This window comes from Pagrus major, chromosome 20 (assembly GCF_040436345.1).
Source record: "Pagrus major chromosome 20, Pma_NU_1.0".
NCBI classification, from domain to species: Eukaryota; Metazoa; Chordata; class Actinopteri; order Spariformes; family Sparidae; genus Pagrus; species Pagrus major.
The window spans coordinates 7666494-7689087 of record NC_133234.1 but is presented as its reverse complement, the minus strand read 5'-3'; the positions used below and the strand labels follow the sequence as shown (position 1 = coordinate 7689087).

The 22594-nt window shown below is 38.5% G+C and overlaps 1 protein-coding gene across 1 annotated transcript in view; it reads left to right on the top strand.

Annotated features, from left to right (window-relative positions):
• Positions 1-22594, top strand: part of LOC141015123 (zinc transporter ZIP11-like) — a 150978-nt gene that overhangs the window by 6968 nt on the left and 121416 nt on the right. The window lies entirely within an intron of this gene.

Sequence of the window (22594 nt, the reverse complement as noted above, 5' to 3'; positions counted from 1 at the left end):
CCTGCAGGATAGCCATGCTCAGGTCCTGCACAATACATCTAAGTCTTACATGAAAAATAAATGGCGCGTGTGTGTGTGTGTCTCGGTGGGTGTACGATGACACGCATGTGTCATGCCTCTCGCTTCTCATGTGATTCAGATGACATTCTGTTCTCATGCTTTACATCTGCTGCCCCCCTTAACTCACAAGCCTTGAATCTAACAACACACACACACACACACACACACACACACACACACACACACACACACACACACACACACACACACACACAGATTCAGATACAGATGGACAGCACACACTGACATGCCATAGAGTCTCTATAACAGCAGAAAATCACGTCATGCTGTTCCCGAACAGAACGACTCTCAGCTGTGATTCCAGGCAAAGAATAACAGCTTATGATAATGTATTTTATGCTGTCTCACTTATTTCATTCTATCCATCCAGTCCTACCTCTGCTGGCATTTTTTAGGCAATGGCGCTGTTTATACTTGGACGAAATTGTTAGAGAAAGCAGTTACTGGGAATGACGCTAATGGGCAACATTTAAGACCAATCCTCTGTTTCTTTAAGTTATTATTTTGGGTCATTTTTCAGGGCTCACTTGATGCAACATGACAGTTATTCCTCCACATACAGTTTATGAAGCTGACTCCAGCTGTTTTTTACGTATTACAAACATGTACAAACAATTTTCATTGGCGAACAAGTTTAACTGCTGTGTAATAACGTCACACTACCCGCTGCACTGGAACAAACTGTTGCCAGTGAACGTAGTCTGGCCAATAATATGTTTTCTTTAAAAAGTAGTAGCCAGTACAAATGAGTTGTATTACTGTAGGTGTTTCTGTTCCTTGTGATTGGAAGAAATAGCAGTACACTGTGTTTTGCATAGTAAGAGATCAGTGATTTTATTCTTCAGCAGACAAGGAGCACGCCTCCCACGATTTAATCTCCAGATAATTCAAGTTCCAAAGTTCATGGTTACTAACAGGCTCAGAAGAGTTGTGTATTTGCTCCTTTCACACGTATTACTACCCTAGAATAGGAATTATGTCTCTTCCAGTATACGGCACAGCATCAGTCTACCCACAAAAACCGTAAAAAATTAGCTTTTACAATTTATGCATCAAGAAGTAAATATTGCTGAAGGAGTGGGATGTCACAACTGTGCCCATCAGAGATCTAATGCCACACATAATCAATTATTTACTGCCACAGAATTGAAAAAAATGTGTGGCTTCTGGCTTCCCTGTCAAGTGTCATGGACACTTAAATTAATAAAATCATTGGTCCGAGCATAAATGAAAACACTAAATTAATTAATACCACAGTGTCAACACATGTAAGTGGTTATGCATGCATGATTCTTGATGTTCCAGCTGTATGGCCTGAGTCCACATGACGCACAAATGAGCATAGACTATGAGAGCAGAACAACTGCAGAGCCAAAGCATCACATAAATGCACATGGATTAAAACCCCAGTAAAAGATGCTGCACTATAATGAGCTAGTGGAAGCCAAATAGTAAGTAGGATGTAATTTGTATAAAGATATTTTTTTATCAGTTAAGCTTGAAAGCTCTCATAGCTGTTTCATAAGAAATTCTTATCACAAGGTGCTCCTACTTATTTATTTTTACATTTTCTTTTAGTTTTCAGCCATATCTTTCGCCTTTGTGCTCAGTTATAAAGGAAATGGGATAGTTATCATCTCTCGACCAAAGTATGAAGTGTGATAACAAGAAGTCATATAGACTGAATCACTGTGAGGTCGGGATAACAACAACAGTTACATGCTAGTAGAAAACAGGCCATTGATTTGCATTGTGGAGACTGTGGTGAAATTGGCAAACTTGTTTAATAGTGTTGTCATTTCCAGGTGTAACTGTAACATTTAAAAATACATAGAATAACACGATGTTCCGAGCTATCTGGCATTTCTGCTGTGCTTATTTCATATTTTGCTTTGCTATCTTCTTTGCTGTCTACACAACAGCATGAAATCCTGCACTAACTGCTTTTTGGGGTAAACTAAAGCTGTCATTTTCTTTTGTCTGTGGCCCAACAGGTAAATTAGGTTTCCAAACAAATGTTTGTAACAGTGTCATTATTAATGAGATATAAAAGCATCAAATGTATTTTAGATGAATTGGATATATACACTTTGAAACAACATCATGAAAAATGACAATTCAAGTATAAGCTAATGTGTGGTGTGGGGGTTTTCTACCCAGAAGTTAATGTAAACAAACCTTGTGATTCGGTCTATATGGGGGGAGATTGTTTCCAGAGAACAGTGGTCAGTGGTAACAAAATATGTTCAGCTTTTACTTATTATTGATGCACTGATTGCAATTTTCTTTGTCTGTTCTGATTTCTAATTTTATAAAAGTCTGATTCACATTTTTGCCAATGACTATTTCTTTCTTGGAGCTATAATTAACAGCATACACAAACATTTCTATTGCCTTTTTAATGGAAAAAATTCAATTGTATGTTCACTGACTATTATATAACTAATAAAAATAATATGTTGTAAGCTATTTTAATGAGCTATTACTAAAATGTTTATCCGGGGCTCTTATTGTGAAAAGTTAAAAATGGAGGGAGTGTATATGTAATGCACTGCTATTGACATGTGAGCAGAACAAAAAGTTTGCTGCTCTGGTTCAGGCAACAGGTCCTTATCCTCAAAGTAAATGCACAACTCATAACCTTCGGCCACAATGTTTTACTTTCCCAAAAGAAAACACGCGCAGCAGATCACAACACATCCTGTCGTCAACTCAACTTGCAATGAGACACACAGGCAGCTGAGAGGAGAGGAGAGAGGCATTGGAGAGCGTGCACCAATTTTGGATAGATATTAGGGCTGCAGCTATCGAATATTTTTAGAATCGAGTATTCTACCGATTATCCCATCGATTAATCGAGTAATCTAATAAAAAATAATTTTGCATTATTAAACAACAATACCAAATAATGCATAACGAAAACGAGTTATTTGGTGTAGGTTATTACTCTCTTGCAATTTAACACAAAATAGTTTCCACATCTTAACATGATATCTAGTCATAGCGACATCAGGCTACAGCCTCTACAAATACCATACGCTCTAACTAGCGATGGTAGGCTACGTTGAATTAGCTAACATCAATGTTTACGTTAGCTTGTGTCGGCGACGCTTGGTGAGCTGGTGTTAACAACTGGATGCTTTCGGTTCAGATGTTGAATCATTGTTGACGTGCTGTTGTGGTACGCCAGTTCTGCATTGCAGTAGACACATTGCACTTTGTTATCTTCTTGTTATCTACTATTTTAATCATATGTTAATGATCCCAAACTTTGGACCTTCTCTGTCTTTTTTGGCCGGTTTCTTGGCTCTCCGCCATCACGCCCACTCAATTCTGAACGTAGTGGTGTGTGTCCGCAATACCAGTCCGTGTGGAAAAATGACACCTGAGCTAAGCAGGCCACATAACGTGGGTGATAGGAATTAAACGAAGTCTCGAGGCAGAGAATTTGCTTCGATCATTTTTTGTAATCGAATTATTCGAGTTACTTGAGTAATCGTTTCAGCTCTAATAGATATCATAAAATATTCAGTTTCTATCTTTCAGTCCAGCCTGGCTGTCGCCTTGGGGGGAGGGCAGCATGTGTGTAAATACCGCCAAGTAAACACCCTCACCCTCAGCCTCTACACTCCTCCCAAAAATCACAAAAAACATGACAGGCCCTCCCTAGAGCCAGTGTTTGGTTTGTGCACTCTTGTCCACTGTAGAAACATGGCGGTGCAACAGGGCGGCCCCCGTGGAAGAGGCTGCTCCATTTGTAGGTATAAGAGACTCATTCTAAGGTAAAGAAAAGACAACATATCCTAGTTTCATTTGATCATGTACCAATAAAAACACAATTGTAAATGTTATATTTGATTTCAGCCCCTAAATCCCACAAATCTTACACACCGGAAAATAATCAAAACACCAAAATCAAAATTCAAATCGAATTGTGGACTCTTAACACCCCTATAATCTACTATTTTAATCATATGTTACACTCTTACCATTGTAATCCCACAGACGCTTTGTAGACTGTTGTTTCTGTTTTGTTCTGCAAAAACATCAGTCCAAAATCTTTGATCTAAAAATCAGACAGCAGGTAATGTAGAGCTTTCTCAGCCAGAAACAAAGCAATTACGCAAAGGAGTCTACACTCAGGGCCTTTGATGGAAGAAGAATGGATAAGGAATCTGAATAGGCAGCCTAATTACTCCAAGAAAGTTAGTCGCTCCAGAACTTTCTTTAATGCATGTCATTTTCTGGCTCCAGATAGTCGACTGCCCACCCATATGGCTGACGGTAAGATTTGTGTAATGTAATTCATGTGCTAACACAAAAACAAATGGCCTGTGTATCGCATGCTTGTAACCCAGTGTGAAGCAGAGGGAATTTGCCAATAAACAGCATTTTATGTTATTAAACCATGTGGGATTTTCTTAAGGTGTTATATTTAACAGAATTCAGCCCACACCACCTTCAAAAGACTCCTCAGTGATTTTCGTCATTCTGTGCACAGAGGTTGAAAGTGAGCCTGAAGAAGCTGTACCGTAGAAAAGGTGTAGGCAATTTGTCCGTGTGGGCATCAGTTCTGTTGCCATGAGGCATTCCTGAGGCGGAGATGGTAGCTATCATGAATACCTAACAAGAGTGCTGTCTGGTTGTCTCTCTCACTTATGAAGACTTGGGTGCAATCAAAACAAAAATATTTGCATGTACAGGGAAAGAATAGATAATTTCTTTTAATGGCATTTCAGTTAGTTGTTTCTATTTTGCAAAACAGCAAATGAGCCATAACAGTAATGTCTACAGTATTGCATGTATGTTTTCAGAACATACGGACATCACAGATGCTCCCACTGTGTATTTATATTCTGTTGTATGGACCAGTAAGGCTTACTTATGTTCCTCAAAGAATATGAATAGATTCTGTCTTGCAATGCTTTAATTATCAAGGTTCTCATGGTGCTCATTCTCCCTGGATACATATAAGAGATATAGAATTAACATTTTTTTTCCAAAGCCTTCCTTCCTCCACCTTTCCATCACAAGTATCTCTCTGACTGCATTGAAGTATTTGAATTCACTAGTCAATATCAGATGGCAGCGTTAAGTGGCTATGGAGCCATATGTATAAGTGGAGAAGCTGTGATTGAATGAGGCATGAAGGGGAAGTTGGAATGCAGGAAGCAGATATGGGGCCGTGTTTTAATGTGCACAACATTGTTCGTTCTCGATGTGCTGGAGGTGTAGCGTGCTTCGTGTGGCATGTTAATGGTTTGGACTAGAGATGCTTATTATCCTCTCAGCTAGTCACATTACTTGCTAATGACTTTTACTGCTTACTCTTCTTTTCTGTACTTCTTGGTTAAAGTAGATTCTCTACAAGAACTAACTCAGCATGGAATGGTTTATTATTATGATTTATTAACGATTCGTTCTTGAACTTTGGTTTCATTTGTTCATTAAAATAGAAGGAATCCTGTAACTTTCCCTAAATGTCTCTTTTACAAACATTGCATAATGTTATAGTACCCAAAAGATAATGTGTTAGAATATTACTTTGGTAAAAAGTCACCCATACAAATAGTACTTGAGTAAAAGTCTTGAAGTATCTGATATTAAACGTACTTAAGTATCAGAAGTAATTTTCTGGCAAGTCAAGTTATCAAAAATAAATATGCAGCCACATCACATTCAGTCACATCACTTCCTGGATGTGTATCCCAGTCTTTGGGGTAAACAACTTTGTACGACCCATCTAACCAACCCTACCACCCCCCGTCTCAGACCTTCCCACTCTTGATACTACGTCACTAGAGGGGCACTTTCAGAAACTGCCCATCCTACTCAGAAAACCGACCACATGGGGCAACTTTGAAAGCAGCTCATTACGACCGTGTTGACGTTTCTTGTGAGGAAAGTTGGGCAAAGTAGTATAAAGTAAACGGTGAGTTATTTGAGTTTACTTATTTAGTGAAGTCACGTCACGTACACAATGTAACAGAATTTACATAATAATGTAGTTATATTAACCCAAGCCACAATGTTTTCCTAAACCTAACCAAGAACTTTTGAAGCCTAAACCTAACCAACCTGATAGTTTACAATGAAGGTCTGGTATGCCTGTCACTGGTATGCTGCAACAGTCATGTTGCTTTGGGAACGGTTACATAGGTTGTTTTGGGAGTGACTGGCAATTGATCTATTTACTTGCTCAGGTATGAGGATGTGTTTTCCAAAAGTGACGATAGAATGGTAACTACAGCATCAAACCTAATTGCATGGGGCAAATGATCTGGGTGCTGTAATTGAAGCGTTGGGAGTTAGAAAAGGCTGTATATTTACATGTATCTATATACTCTATACAATGGGTCACCTGATTATCAGATGTGATATTCAGCATTTTTCTGATTGTCAGTAGGGGTTTTTGTGTTTTAGTAACTGATCTTTGAAAACATTATTTTTAAAGTAGCTACATCTATTAAATAAATGTAGTGAAGTAAAAAGTACCAGGTGTGCCTCCAAAATGTAGTGGAGCAGAAATATTAGCAAGAAGAAAATGGAAATACCACAAAATTACACTTAAGTACAGTACTTGAGTAAGTGTGCTTAGTTACATTCCATCACTGATAGTGCAGTATGAGTTCAGTAATCATGAAGTAACACTGCAGATTTCTACAGCTGTGCATACAGTATCCGTATCCTTTCTACATGAATAAACTGGGTTATTGTATTGCTTTGTGTGGCTGAGTGCAAATCGAACTAACTGAATCATGGTCATTCACTGTAGGATCCAGCGTGAGAAAAAAACAAAACAAACAAAAGTGGCAGAATTAATGTAAACTGTCATCACACTCACATATTGCTTTCCTCGCTGCTTTAAGTCAAATGTGAGACATGACTTCATCCTGGGATGATGGAGAGCTGCAGGCTGTTTGCCTCTTACAGCATACATAACCAGCCCGGGGCATTACATGCTGCAACTGGAAAATTGGCTGAATGTCACTGATCACATTAGTATTCACAGAAACTGTATATCATGTTTAATTGTAATTTATATCCCCGCAAGCATGAGCATAGTGTTGTGAATAGGGCAGGGAAGCTTCTGGTTAGCTACTCCTCTTCCCATGACATTTGCTCAGTAATCTCTGTTAAATTCTTTCCTCTCAGGTTAGCGACTTTACAGTGGCCTAAAGGTTAGAGAGGTGAGTTTGTGGGGAAGGTCTTTGAACCAGTGATTGCCAGAGAAAATCTTGACAAGAAAAACCATCTCCTTCCACTAATAGACCTCTGGACATGCCCATTTAGAGAAGCTTTTAATTCAGAGTTGCACCAGGGGAGATGGTTCATTGCCAGCAGGATTACATTTGAAAACTGTGTGAATGTGAGAAACTGTAGTAATGATCAACTGGGCAATGCCTTGAACATGATCTTTTGATCTGCAGGAAACTAGTGGTACAACAATTAGTCAATCAACTAATTAATTAATTAATCAATCAAAAGACATTTATGATGAGCAATTTTCCCATTTTTTGGCATTTTGTAGATTATCAGGAAAGTAATTGTCAGAATAATTAAAAAATTAAACTAATCATAAGTTTAGCTACGCAGCATGTTGGCTGTAATCACAAAGTCAGTCTGTTATATTTCAACAATTATTAGATGGACATTCATGGTTGCCAGAGGATGAATCCAAATCACTTTGGTAATCCTCTGACTTTTCATTTAGCACTACTATGAGGTTCACAATTTTGGTTCAGCATAAATAATCTCAAAACTATTGGATGGACTGCTGTGTGACTTGGTAAAGACAGTCATTCCCCCAGGGTGAATTGTTACACCTTGGAGCCAGTTAGGTCAGTGCAAGTCAAAGTTCAGTTTTGTCCAATATTTTGGCTAATGATCAAATGCCCATCAGCCTCAGCTCTACTCTTTCTCTTTATTACAGCTGCAACGATTAATCAATACGTTTTCAACTATTACATTTATTGCCAACTGCTTTGATTAATGATTAATGAGTTTCAGTATTTTTTTGAGAAAAAAAGATCAAACAAATAGTTACTCCTTTCATTACTCTCTATGACAGTAAACTGAATATCTTTGGGTTGGGGACAAAGAAAGACATTTGAGGACATCTTCTTGGGCTTAAGGGAACACTGATCGACATTTTTCACCATTATCTGACTTTTTAAAGACCAAACAAGTCATCAACTAATCAAGAAAACAATCAACAGATTAATGGAAAATTAAAAATTTCATTATTTTCAGCCCTAGTTGATTTTAGAAGGTATAATTTTTATGAACCTCATTTGTACCTTGTGTCTTCCCCACTGCTGTAAAACAGCTAGATTGGCAATGCATTCAGCTGCCTCACAATTAAATACATTGATAATACAGTATAATTTAGATGAAAGAATGATTAATTTGTTTGAAAAATATGTTATGTGTTGCTTCTGTATGGTGTATGGTTTATGGTTATACATTTTGTGTGTTTTGGCAAAAGATTACAACAAGAAAAAGAAAACTATTACTAGCTAATTGTAACTTTCTAATTCTTGAAGTTCAAAGCTTCTCTACTATTGCATTCGGAAGTGCTGTGTGATGGTTATAATCTCAGTGCTTAGAATGCAAATGCATTTGACCTACGAGTACTTTTGTCTAACCTTTACAGGAAAAGACATTTTATGTGCTCATTGGGAAGCCTAATAATGGAAACACAAAACATGCACTAGCATAATGTGTTCTCTCTGGTGGCAAGTGACAGGACACAATTATCTTGTTTCTGTACTGAAGTATTCGTTTTGGACCTGCATGTTTGAAACTTGTGATGATGCATTTTTACCAGCTGTGACAGCCGTGATGTTTTCACTTTGAGAGTCTGTGTGTGTGTCATCGTGGCTAAATGTGGTCCTAGGAACTAACACATAAGCAGGTGTGTAGCTGGGATCAAAATGAAGGCAGAGTCCAAAGATGGGCGTGGTCTCATATAATAATGTAGTTATCACGATGATGATATTGGCAGACTCTAGTTTTGGGTGCTTTGATGACACTGTCATTTTTGTTGAAGCAGTTTTGTAGCGCCTGACATTCTCTTTAACTTAACTTGATTAAGTTCCATGATAATTAAAATCCATAAAACATTTATGGTTTTACTGTAGCTCCTCTCACACTGTACATGTATCCTGCATCAATCAAGATCCCCTCGCAGATATTGGAAATAATCTACGAGAGATAGAGATATTCTTTTGTGGGCTCTGATGCATGTGCTTCATAGCCTTGTAGAATTACAGTGTCAAGCTTTCTCATGAATGAGGATTAGTGGCAAGCTTGTCAACTTGCAGAGTGAACAGCACTCCCTGTTTTCCCTCGACTCTCAAAAGGAACAGTATTTGATCTGCACCTCAGCAGGTGATTGTCTCCTCCTCAGGTTTCTAGTGTCAGAGGTGTCACAGAACAATTTGTTAATGTTTTTCAGTTTGTGTAATGCTTTTGTGTCTCTAGTTTCTTCTACTCTGTAAGGGAATGTTGAGGAAGACAATGCTTTAGTGCCTGCATTTCTTCATTGGTTGTGAGCAGAATTTGATTTTCAAATATTGGAAGTCTCCCTAGCTAGTCATCCCTTGTATCTTTTTCTGTATTATAACTTTTAAAAAGTTGTATATTGGGTCACATTCGACAACATATATTCCAATACCATTATATCTGTGATAGGCAGTATCGACCAACTCTAGTATAAACTTTCTGTGAGCCATTGAAACTCGGGAAAAACACAGATGAAAGCCACTCAGGGCAACAGAAAGGTTACATTGGAGGTTGCATTACTGCTTTTATGAGTGATGGTGATGAACAGAGAGCTACTGTGAAGTAAAATTGCATTATACAACAAGCTGTAATATGTAGGGTTTGTGGTGAGAAAAACAAACTTCACAAGGATGCTAGCCAGAAGCACTGAGGTGTATAGAATAGTGAAATGAAGCACTGTATCAGTCCAGGCAGATTTCTTTACTAAAGTTTGATTTTTACAAAGACATAACAGCAACAGACTGACAGCTGACATGGCAGGTGCAGGAACATGGAACAGCTGAGAGGTTGCCTCCAGCCTTCAGACACCCAAACAATGTCTGCAGCTCCCTCCTTATAATGTTTGGGTCATTTACGCCAACGTTGGGCCACCGATCCTGATACCATCGTTAGATTGTAATTTAACCCCCCCCCCCCCCCACACACAGAGAACACAAAAAGGCAAAAAGACTGCCAAGCTAGTGACCAAAGTTCAAAACTGTGTTTCAACATTTGTAAGTGTGATAACAATGGAGGAGACCTCGGGACAATTTCCAGACGTGTTACTGACGACAAAAAACAGATGTTTTTAGAGTAAGTCTGCCCATTTCCAGCTGTGTTGGTGGCTACTAAAACAGGTATTTAAGGTTGTTTATTATTAGGTTTTTTTAAACCTAACCAGAGCATAAGCACAGCGTCGTCACAACACAACATAGAAAATTGAACATAAAGAAACGTAAAGGTGCAACATAAAGAAATGTAAAGTTTCAGTTTATCCGTGCTTTGCAGAAACGTACATTGACAACATTTACTCTGGCATTTGGGTTGGTAAATCCTTTCTTCATCATCTGTGATGTGAAAACATCAGACTTCAGTGCAGATAAAGTAACCGCTTATAGTTCAGTTTAAATCCCAGTGCACATAGTGTCAGTCACAGTGGACGGCAGTAGAGGAGGTTGTACCTCTGCCTGGTTCAAAAGTGGTTTAGGTGATTTCACTGATGGTCATCACTGGAGCAGGAAACGTTGTAGCAGCCAACACATTGGAGTCATACTGCCCTGCGTCACGCTTCCATTTCTATAAGCTTTCTATGCTTCCGTTCCGTCAGTTTTGTAGATTGTGGTCATTTTGAGACTGCAAGCTTTACAGCCTGCCATGCCGTTGCTCCTGCAAAGCTCTAAAAATCAAAAGTGCATTGATTCAACTGATAAAATGTGAGTCGACTCAAGGTCTTCTCAAGTGATGACTCAACTCACTGAAGCCCTCTTAATTTTGCCGCCTATTTAACATGAATTGCTTCACCTGTACAGGGAGGGGGTGTGTCACAGCTTTCTCAAAGTGTCTTTCACTGATGAGTTCTTTTGTCTGTTGTCTTACTGTTCACCGTGCTTCACTTTAGTTTCTCCTGCTGTAAAACAGTGTAGCTGATTTTTTAACCTGCCTTTCTTAGATGTTAAGACACAGTTTCTTCTGCAGCACTGATGCATTGGCAGTGATAAGTCAGGCGCAAAGTCAGTTTGTATAAACTTCTCTTTTATATTGCACCTCTAAACAGCAATGCCTCAAAATACATAATGTGAGCCCAAACCTGCAATTGACAGTGGTTCTACTTTTCCTCCAATCTCCAAGCATCTTGGTGTGGTCCTTTAGTAAATAAGGACAAATGCAATTTGAAACTTTGCCGCTTAAAATAGGCCTTCAAATATCACCAAAACCACAGACAGCAATATCTTGTATTTTTGCTTGATGAATGACAACTTCATCCACTCAATACTGTTGGAAAATAATGTATGAATAATGCATGTCACACCTTCAGGATCTCGTTCCAGGCAATTCTCCATCGACAGTTAACGTCTGTCAGGCTGCTCTTTTCTTTTGGTTTTCAAATAGCTTTAGACTAATCTCTCTGTCCCCTGTGCAATCAGAACAATGTAGAAGCAGAGTAGGAACAAGGTCGAATGTCCTCTAAGGTATAGATGAAGTGAGTAGGATATGAGCCTTCATTTTAAGAATGGTCCTTTGATCAATGAACACATGGATGTTCAATTCCAGGGATGCACACACGTAGCATTTATGTATTTTAAGATATGCAGAGCTGTCAAAAGCTTAACATGCAATTAAGTGAAGCTTTGCATATGCTTATATATGTCTTGCTGCTATAATGCACCATTCCAGGATTTGATCTCCATGGTTCAGACTGCAGATGACCCTTCTGAAGTGTTCGATACAGCATTAATTGTTTGTAGAAAGTACTCAGCATGAATTGATTCAATGTTACACTGGTATGGACTGGATATGTTTCTAGCTTGTTTCATGCTTTTGGCTTGGCCTGAGGGAGGACCGCCACTTTGGTCGACACTAAAACAGCTATTGGATTGTGTACGATGACATTTTCTGAGGATGGAGCCTGATGACTTTGTTGATCCCCTGATTTTTCTTCTAGTGCCACCACCATGTCAGCACTTTCATTTATCCTGTGAAATACTTTATCTCAACCACTCGATGGACATTTTGTACAGACGTTCATGGTCCACAGAGGATGAATCCCAATGGCTTCAGTGAACCCTGAATTCTCCTGTAGTACCACTGTGAGATTAAACTGGTTTTGGGTTAAATTTCCTGACAACTATTGAATTTGGGAGACATTTTGATTAATTTCGATAATTTGTTTTCGATAATCATCAGTTAAAAAATTTAATTTGCCAATGCTTCGATTTATGTCCAGATACCATCATCAGCCTCAGCTGAATTTTGTGTTTAGTGCTAATTAGGATTTTTTAGAATGCTAACATACTAACCTGAGATGGTTGACATGGTAAACTTTATACTTGCTATCAGCACGCTAACATCGTCATTGTGAGCATGTTAGCGGGAGTCTCCCCATTTTTAACCCTTTCTCCCTCTGTGCTCCCAATTGATAATTTCTCCCAGTAATCTCCTGAATTTAGTGATAGAAAAAAATCTAATGTCTCTTAGTTTCTGTGTGGAATGTATCATTGTACTTAGAAACCTAACTCAGAGGTAGAGGTGAGCTTAAGCCCTCATCTCTGTTCAGTCTTCAATGAAAATGGGTGAAAATGGTCTCAAGAAGAAGAAAAACGCTTCCAAATTTCACTCAACTTAGTGCAAAACCTTCCCCTTTATTGACTTTTGCCTCCTGTCTCATTTGCTCATCCACTTGCCTCCACTCTGCAGACTGTAGTCCTGCATCATTTTATCCTTCCTTGTATTCTTTTTGAAGATATACCTGGCAATGATGGCTCTGCACCGCACACTCACAGGCACGCGTGCGCACACACGCACGCATGCACACACACACAATGTCTGCACTAAATTTTAGACGTCTTTTTTAAAATTCAGTACTGACTTGGATTTTCAGGGTGGAGTTTTGGTATTTCATTCTTAGAATTCTTTATCAGAGTCTGTTTAAGGGAATCACCAAATACATGTAGTTTTACTGTGTAATCACATGGAATTAAATTGAGGTTCGGGGCCATTGATTACACAGCCACCCTTTTGAAAAACATGCTAAAAACAAAAGTAAACATAAATTGTTCATTCTATTCCTCCACCAAACATAGAAATAGACAGCACAGTTGAATTTTCCCTTGACGATTGAGGGAGAAATTGAGGACGCTTAGATCGAATGATGGTGATGATTGAAGTGTAGGATGAGAGATTCATTAAGCTCCGAGATTAAGTGTGTGGATGGCTTTGGATGTTCTAAGCTAGATGTTGGATGGATGATGATACGTGATGAATGGAGTAGAACATCTGTCAGGAAGGAAGATGAATTGATTGGAGAGGGAAAATGTATGGAAGCATCTTCTCCTTAGTGGGAGATGCTGCACTGACAGGGGGAATACAGGGCAAAAAATGAAAAGGCCAAAAGGAGCGATGCAATTGGCAGCACACACATGTTGAGAGGATAATAGCGGAGCTACCTTGAGGCTCAATTTTGTCTAATCTTTTTCTGAAAAGCAAGTGGGATAAGGACAGAGAAACGGTATAGATGGTGAGCTGAAGACATGTGTGATATAGTTTGCCATTCTCCTATAATGACGGTATTATTTGACACACATGCAAAGGACTCCACAGTCAGTTAATGATCGTTTGAAGTAGAACCTCTGTGTAGAGCAGTAATCAAGTCGTGTTATACCTGTCTTTATCCTGGCAATCAATCAAACTCTCTGTACAGCATATTTTGCCATAGGCTGTGGTTAGATGATAGAGCCACTTACCACCGCTGGCAAAAAAAAATTCTGCAGTTATTTTAGAAACTGGAAGAACTCAAGCAATCAAAAGGCATTGAATCCCCCACAGGAAAGACTACAGCTCTTTATTTGTTTTTGCTTTGCACAGCAATGGGAAAGAACTCAGCAGCACCATCCTCAAGCTTATTTTCAATTGGCGAGCTTCCTTTTAAATAAATCATTTAATTTACTTTATGCCAGACTGTAGGTCAACACATTAAAAACACTTGCACACTTCAGCCAAAGAGCATGCCAGACACATAGATCAGACCTTTCATATCGCAACTTCTTTTTTTTAAAGTGTCTACATCCAAATCATGTCTGCCCGTCTCCTTATGAAGTGTGCATTTACAAACAGGTTTACATAAGGTATGTAGTCCGTCATAGTCTTCTTATAATAAATCTTTATTTTAATGCAGGGACTATGAGCATCACATGTACAGACCACTTTATACAAAACTATATGGTTAAGAGACATTTAAACGACTCAGAGGTTGTTTCTCATATTAATGTTCATTGCTTACATGGAACCTCCACACTCAGCATGGTAATCACTAATTACAGGATTGATTATAATACACATGCATTTTGATGATTGCTCTAAAGCAATGTAAAAGAAGAGCACCCTATGGTTTCAAGAAAGAGTCTTTAATGAAAAGCACATTTTTAAGATACTGTGTTGAGAGTAGTTTGATTTAGCTGCAAGTTCATGACGTCTGTCATCCTGTCGAAACTTAGACAAGAATAATTAAAATGGAAAAATTATTGGGTCTTTCTGTTTCTGACTGCAAAGATGGTTAGACTCTGTCAAAAAAGTCCTTCTTCATTATAAATTAAAAAAAAATTCTAAATGTTTACTATGAGGGTGCTCCAATCAGGATTTGTGGGGCCATTACCAATCATCGTAGAAAAAGAGGTTTTCTTTACCTTAATTGTCATACCTGGTTGGCAGTTATTAGTGGCCTAATAATAACACCATTAAATGTTAAGGAAATATAGTATTTTATTTATTTTAAACAATTCCAAGCAATTTTAAAGGAAATTAAGACTTATGTGAAAACTATAAAAAACAGAAAGAAAAAGGAAGCAAAATATAGTGTCATGGTCTCACTTCTCTCAGTCTTTGTACTGAGGTCTTTGTGCCCTGAAGTCACTGCTCCACTGCCTGGTCACTGCTTGTATCTGGTCTGTTTCATCTTTATAGAAGTTTGGTAAAATGTAAACTAATGTAAGGTATCTGTTACTCCAAATTCAAAGCTCTTCAACCTCCAAACTTTACTCAGTTGATGTACATTTTTTACTTCACACTAGTTGTGTTGTCACATTAAACTGCAGTTCAATATTTACTTGTAACTCTTGGGCCTGCTGTGTGTTTAGTTCTGCTGTAAGCTATTAGCTCTGTTAGCTGTTAGCTCCCCTAGCCGATTTCAATACAGATATTCAGTGCCCTCTTGGCTTAATCTGCGCAACATAATTGCAAGGTCCTGCCAGTGAGCCATCGGTGGTAAATGGAACTGTACCACGGTATCATTTCAGAATCTTCCTATCTGCCTTAGGTCTGATAGTCATTTGCCTAGCAATTGTCTGTTTGTCCCCTACTGCCCTTTAAGCTGTGCGTGAGAAACTGTCCCTAATGTTAATCTGATTTGCTCTTCTGATCAGCCTTTATAGAGACCACCTATCAAACTAACAAAACCATCAGTGGCCGATCAGTTTGGGCACCATTACTATACAAATTGCCCAAATTTAATTATCGACCTGAATCTCTAAAAAATAGACGAATGGCTAAAAAGCCATCATTTTGGCAGAAATATTAACCATTGGAGTTATTTTGAAAACAAAATTCCAGACTCCTTACCGTAACTGCCTTGACCTGATGATAATTATGAGACATGTCCCTAACAAACAAAAATGGTAGTTCTGGATAAAAAGTCAACAAACTGAATGTTTGGACATAAGTTCATGGCAACAACAGTTTGAAGAGGAACCTACTAGGAATCATGTGTGTTGCTGTGTACGCTTCCTTGCTTATTATTTATGGTCAGACCGACCTGTGTAAGTGCAAGTAAATGAGAGCTTAATAGACGCAGTTCACACAGGCAATATAGGTCAAAATAACTAAATAAAGGAAGTAATAATGATGACTATGCTTATTTCCGATTGCAGTTTTGCACAATCCTTTTGTACATTCCTATGCTAATGCATACATACGGTATGCAGATTGATTCCAGGTCTGGCCCTTGTTCATATTATATTATATCTGGGGCAGAATGCTCCACATGTATATGTAAAACTAGTTCCATAAGGCTTAACATTGGCCCTGAATGAGCTAACAAAGCAGTAATTGGGTGCTGGCATCACTGTTAGACAGGTGTTTCAATAGCCTTGAGGCTGTGTTAAATTCACACTTAATGAGTGAGACTAGAGATTGTTAAATGGACCGGAAATGAAGAGGAAAACAGAATACTGGTAGTAAATTAACATAACAAGTAGGGAGATGGAAACAAAAGTAGGTTGCATTCTCGACTACTGTGTCTCAGAAGATTTAAGTAAGACTTACTTATTGACCTTGAAATCCTTCAGATAGTCCGGTATCAGCATCTTTACCCATCCTTACAAAATTGAATTTTGAATAGCAGCCAGCAAGAGCGGCGTTCAGAGAGAGTTGTGCTCAGCAACATTAGATTCTTTGTATCTGTTTGCCCTCAGATCAGCCAAGGTGATAAGAGTTTTCTGCGTGGTGTTAAGTGATGTCATGTTATAACAGCTTTCCTGGGTATTAAAGTTCCATTATTTCAAACTGTCCTCCCTCAGTGCTATTTGGAGCTGCCAGCATGTTAAATTGACTATCCCAGCTGTGAGCCATATATACTACAGAGTCACTTGTTGGCATAAACCATTCATTTTGTCCTTGGAGTGAAATACTCCCCCCCCCCCCCCCCCCCCCTCATTTCTATCAAGTAGAAGGTCTAAAAGCATGCTTCACATTTTTTACTGTGAATAATTTAGAACGAGGCTGCACAAACCCTCACAGACTTTATGTCCTTACGTATCCAAAGTGGTGACAGCAGTTGTGCCAGCCATGAAAGCCTGTGTACAATTTGGGCCTTTTTCTTAGAAGTTACATTGAGAGGCTTCTGAGCTCATTTTTCATGTCACAATCAACAAAAAAAGCGTATTTTTAGAGCATGAATCGGTTACATGGAAGCAAAATCAATTATCTTTAATTATAGTAATTAACATTTTCTTGTAAAATAATTCATTAAATTTCTGGCACTTCCCAGAGTCAGGAAATGGAATTACTTCAGGATATTGATAATCAAACTTTGTTGTTTTGTTTTGTTTTCTTGTACCATTAAATCCGCAACTGGATTGTGAGTTGGGTTTGCTTGGCTTTAAACCATCAAAGGAATAGTTTTGGAAAATACAAATACACTTTTTTTTGCTGAGACTAAAACCATCCAGTACCATCCATCACGTATGATCATGCATCCAACGAATAGCTTAGAACATCCAAAGCCATTTGCACGCTTCATCTCGGAGTTTAATCGTTTTCTCATCTTACACTTCAATCATCACCATCATTTGATTTAAGCGTCCTCAATTTCTTATCTCTCTGAAGGTCTCCCTCAATCGTCAAGGGAAAATTCAACAGTGCTGTCTATTTTTATGTTTGGTGGAGGAATATAATGAACAATCTATATGTAAACAGTTTTTTAGGCATGTTTTTCAAGAGAGTGGCTGCGTAATCAATGGCCCCAAATCTCAATTTCATTCCATGTAATTACATAGTAAAACTACATGTATTTGGTGATTCCCTTAAACAAACTCTAATAAAGAATTGTGAGAATGAAATATCAAAACTCCACCCTGAAAACCCAGGTGAGTACTGAATTATAAAAAGATGTCATAAAAGAACTGGAAAAACTGCTACTTAAGGAAGTACAAATACAAATACACTTTTTCTTTTGCTGAGACTAGTGATTGGAGTGATACCACTCTAATACCCATCCACAAAATATGAAGCTACAGCCAGCAGCCACTTAGCTTAGCTTAGCATCAAGGCTTAGAAACATGAGGAACAGCTAGCCTCAACTAACAAGTAGGCTCTTTCGGAATGTAACAAAATTTACCAAAGAGCACCTCCAAACTTAGTACTTAATATTTTTTATTTTGTTTATTTAATCTGAGCAACAACAAGAAACAGTCCCTATAGCTAACATGATTCTGACTGTAGTGTCATATTCACAATGTAGAAGAGTTTTATTGAAACAAAGCGCGATGTACTTATTTCACTCTTACTTAAATAGTAAAATCCTTTGTCATATGCTTTGAAATATCTATTCTCCATGAATACATTTGGCTATTGGCTTGATATCAAAATCATTATCATTTATATCAGTCATCGAAACACACAAATTGCATTTGTCCCGCTTCCCAATAGTAGTAATAGTAATCCTGGAATTTAATTGCTGTAATCCTGTAAGATACTCCAAGCATGAATTCCTAAACGTGACACACATGCAACTAACAACGTTAACGTGTTGTGCCTTCACATCAGTCTGCCTTGTGCACCTTTGAGGATTTGCAGCTGTAACAGCAGTGTGTCGAACTGCTAATCTTATGTGTGCTCTGGATTGTTCCTAATTAACATGTAGATGGTTCCCCACCTTGACTCAGTTGGAACAGAAGTACATGATGTTTTTCCCCAGATTACAGAATCACACCCATGATTGGTAGACGTTGGAAAGTTATAATGAAGAGAGCTAGTGTGGAAGATAAAAATAATCCCTTCAAGAGTGCTTCTTCCCGTGATTATGGGTTATGCTGCTGGTGCGGTAAGGTATAAGGTAGGTTGAGAAAATGAGTAAAGTCTCTTAAAAGTTTGCAAGTTAACGCAGATGCATGTATAGAAACGTATCATGGGAATCAAAAGTCAGGTTGCTGTATTTGATCAACCATGGCTCTGTTTTGACTTGGTGAACAACTGAGACACATTTCTGTGTACACCTGTGTCTATAATGCTGTCTCCAGCTGGCCATTTGTGTTGAGATTTCGTCACTGCCTGTCAAATAGCCCTGTGCACGCTTATTACGTCAGTTATTGCTCCTCTTTTTGTCTTGAACATTGACGATATGTCACCAAATAAACCGATATGTCCTGTATTGATGATGTATTATCCTGTTATGCCCTTTTCCTGGACGCATCAGACTACATTAGCATTTGCACAGCAAAGCAAATGTGGTCAAATGTATCCCAGACCACCTCAGCTAGTGGTTTGACTGATCAGATCACAATGTGTCCCGGTAGTAATGTACACTTGTATTTGCCCTGTCCACTTGTGACAGGCTCCATATTGCTGGGATAAAATTACCTGATATAATTGGAAAATAAGTGAAGTGGAACAGCCTGGGAAGGAAACCATTTTCTAATCAGACTGCTTAACTCCTGTTATAAGAATCATAATTAGGCCTATAAAACCAGTACTGCCATAAGGTCAGTGTCTAGTACTGGACATTAAAGATTATGTTAAAACTTAATCAAAACCAAAGGCAGCAGTCATCAGTCATTTCAATGACCAAACTCTTCCTCTCTGGAAAAAAGTTTTACCAATACAAAAAAATCAGTTGATGCACTGATTAGTTGGTTTTAAAAGCTGTTGATTCATTCAGCACATGGTACCAGACTGAGCCATGCTTTTCCAGGCTGCATGTAAATGGACTTCAGGAGAGAGAGTTCAAGTGCTTGTTTCTTTTATACTTGTACAAACACTAACATTTTTTCTCATTTACAACCAGCCTCACAACAGAAAGTTAGAACAACCTATCTGCTTATGTAACGCTCAGGGCCACACAACGTGTTGTTTAGATGATTTAGATTGGGAAAACTTTGGAACCTTATGTTACCCATGACATTCAACATCGATGTGTATCTTTGCAGATCTCCAGTCCAGCCTTAGAGGCAATACTGACTAATTCAGTCACAAAAAATATTCTCAAGGGTTTGGTTCCCTTGTCTCAGATTAATTACTTAGTTTGGATGGTATGTATGGTTTCTAACAGGGGTGGGCCACACCATTAGTGATAATACTGGTACAAATCTTATTGTGATAAAATGTATCTATTAATATATACTTCCTTGCCATGAAATAAGGTGTACTTATACAATATCATGTAATCCAATACATAGCTCTTGTTTATCTCACCTTTTCAGTTTTGTTTTAAGGATTTAATTTAAAAGAAGGAGCAACTTCTGTAGCATGGAAAAGGTTTGATAACATGAACTTTAAGAGAAAAAAGAGAAGATGTGTTATCACACAACAGAGGCTATATATGCCAACACCTATTATCTCAATCGACTGTGAGACACGTTAGGATCTGCCTGAGCTCAGGTGAAAATGATTGATTGGCCATTACATTGCGCTTTGCTTTGCAGTAATTCATCAGGGCAGGACATTACAACATTGTGGAAATTAAAGAAAACCTGATTTGTTTTAGAGGAAACTATACCGTCAGTCACAGTAAGGTGGGGATGTGTGGGGATAACCTCACTGTACAAGCAGAGCAGAGCAGTCGAATACCAGGGTGAGGTCTGTTTAATTATCATGGACATGTTTTACCCAAATTCGGTGTACATTGAGTTAGTGAGTTTGGTATTGATCAGTTGAACTCCACAGACATCAGTATAGCAGGTCTGTTTGCAACGACTGTGATCAGAGGGTTTTAAAGAAAGCATTGTTGTTAAAACAAAAATATCTTGCAATATTGTGATATTATTTGAAGGCGATATGGGCCAGCCGTCAACTTTCGAGTTTAGTCTTTTTCTGGCTTCTTTTTGAACTCCTTTGCCTTTTATTTTCAAATAAATAGTTTATGTTCTACATAGTGTGTATTTTGATTCCAGCTTTCTGCTTCTACCTGCTTAACTCTGTTCCCTTTTCTTGCCAATTGTCTTGCACATTGAACCAGGGATTTAGTTAGAAAGCGGACACGCTGAACATGAAAGGGGCATGAGCCCTCACTGGGACCAAGAAATACTGTTTGGAAGCATTAGGACAGGTTACACGGTGGATGAAAAACAGGATGATATCACTCCTCTGCAATCATGGTGGGAATTTGATTGCAGAATGCATGAATAAGACTAGAGTGAAACTGTCGAGTTTACCGTAATTCATAAGTTTTCAGCACCCATTTCCATTTTGACCCAAACAAAATTAGTTGCAATCACCTTTGGCATTGTTATACATGGTGTGATTGAAAAAGCTTAGCAGGCATGTTGCCAGCGGTATATTGCTTTTGAGTGCAGGAGCTGACTGCAACAGTATGCTTCCATTATTTTTGATTGGCAGGGCTGAACGCAGACTCGTGTCGTGAATTTCCAGTACTGAAGGAATTTCAGGACGCAGCTATGAGAGTAGCTGCAACTCAACTCACTCAAACAGAATAAAAAATGGCTTGAGGCAACCTGCAGCGATAAACAATGGAAGCTGCGGATAGTTTGTGTGCATACATGAAGATCGAAAGGATACACAAGTTTGTTCAGACATACAGAACCTCCCCTTCTCTGTTCGGACTTTGAAAGCTGATTAAAACAGACCAGGCTGTAGAGTAGAAGATACTTTCTGGGCAGATAACCTATGAGGATGCTGAATAGACCCTTTTCATGGCAGACATTTTGACTTGTCAAAGAAAGTAAAGAACAGGTATGACCAATAACGATTGCTCCATTCTGTTAAGTGTCCAAGTAAGCCATGTCAGTGAGCGAGCAAGCATAAATACCAGAGCCCTGGAACTAGCTCACCCAAATGGAATGCAGCCATCAGTAATACTATAAATTCCACTCATGCTTTTCCTGCTTTGAAAAGTCAAAATTAAAGCGGTCCATACACTCGCACACATATCCAAACATGGACACACGCATACTCATGCTAACTAGTTTTAAGGGGAGTAAGCATTAATGTTCGTAGACCGTATATATGGGACCAAACATATTGTGATTTTATATCAGATAAGTTTTGGACTCACCTTTCTGAGATTGAGTCGACTTACTTTCACCTCAGGACACTGCTCACTTGCAGTTATATCTAAGAAACAATGGGCCTTATGCAACGAGACCTTTTGTATTCTTATCCTAAAACTACAATGTACTTGGAGGTTTGCTCAGATGAGTCTTCCAAGTGAGAGTCACCAACTCACCAAAAGTAATTCGATCATAATTGACACAGTTGATGCACCCAAATTTAGTCTATTCTAGGCCGAGATCCATCCTCCATCCAAGTTTCATGGAAATCTGTTCTATAGTTTTTGAATAATCCTGCCAGCCAGCCAACAAACAAACACATGGACACAGGTGACAACATTACTTCCTTGGCGGAGGTAATTAGTTCAGATTAAGGGTTTATAATTCTTATTTTAAGAATAAGAAAACATCACCATCAGATGACTTCATTTACACCATTTATTTTTGAAGTGACTGTTTACAGTTAACATTTTCGT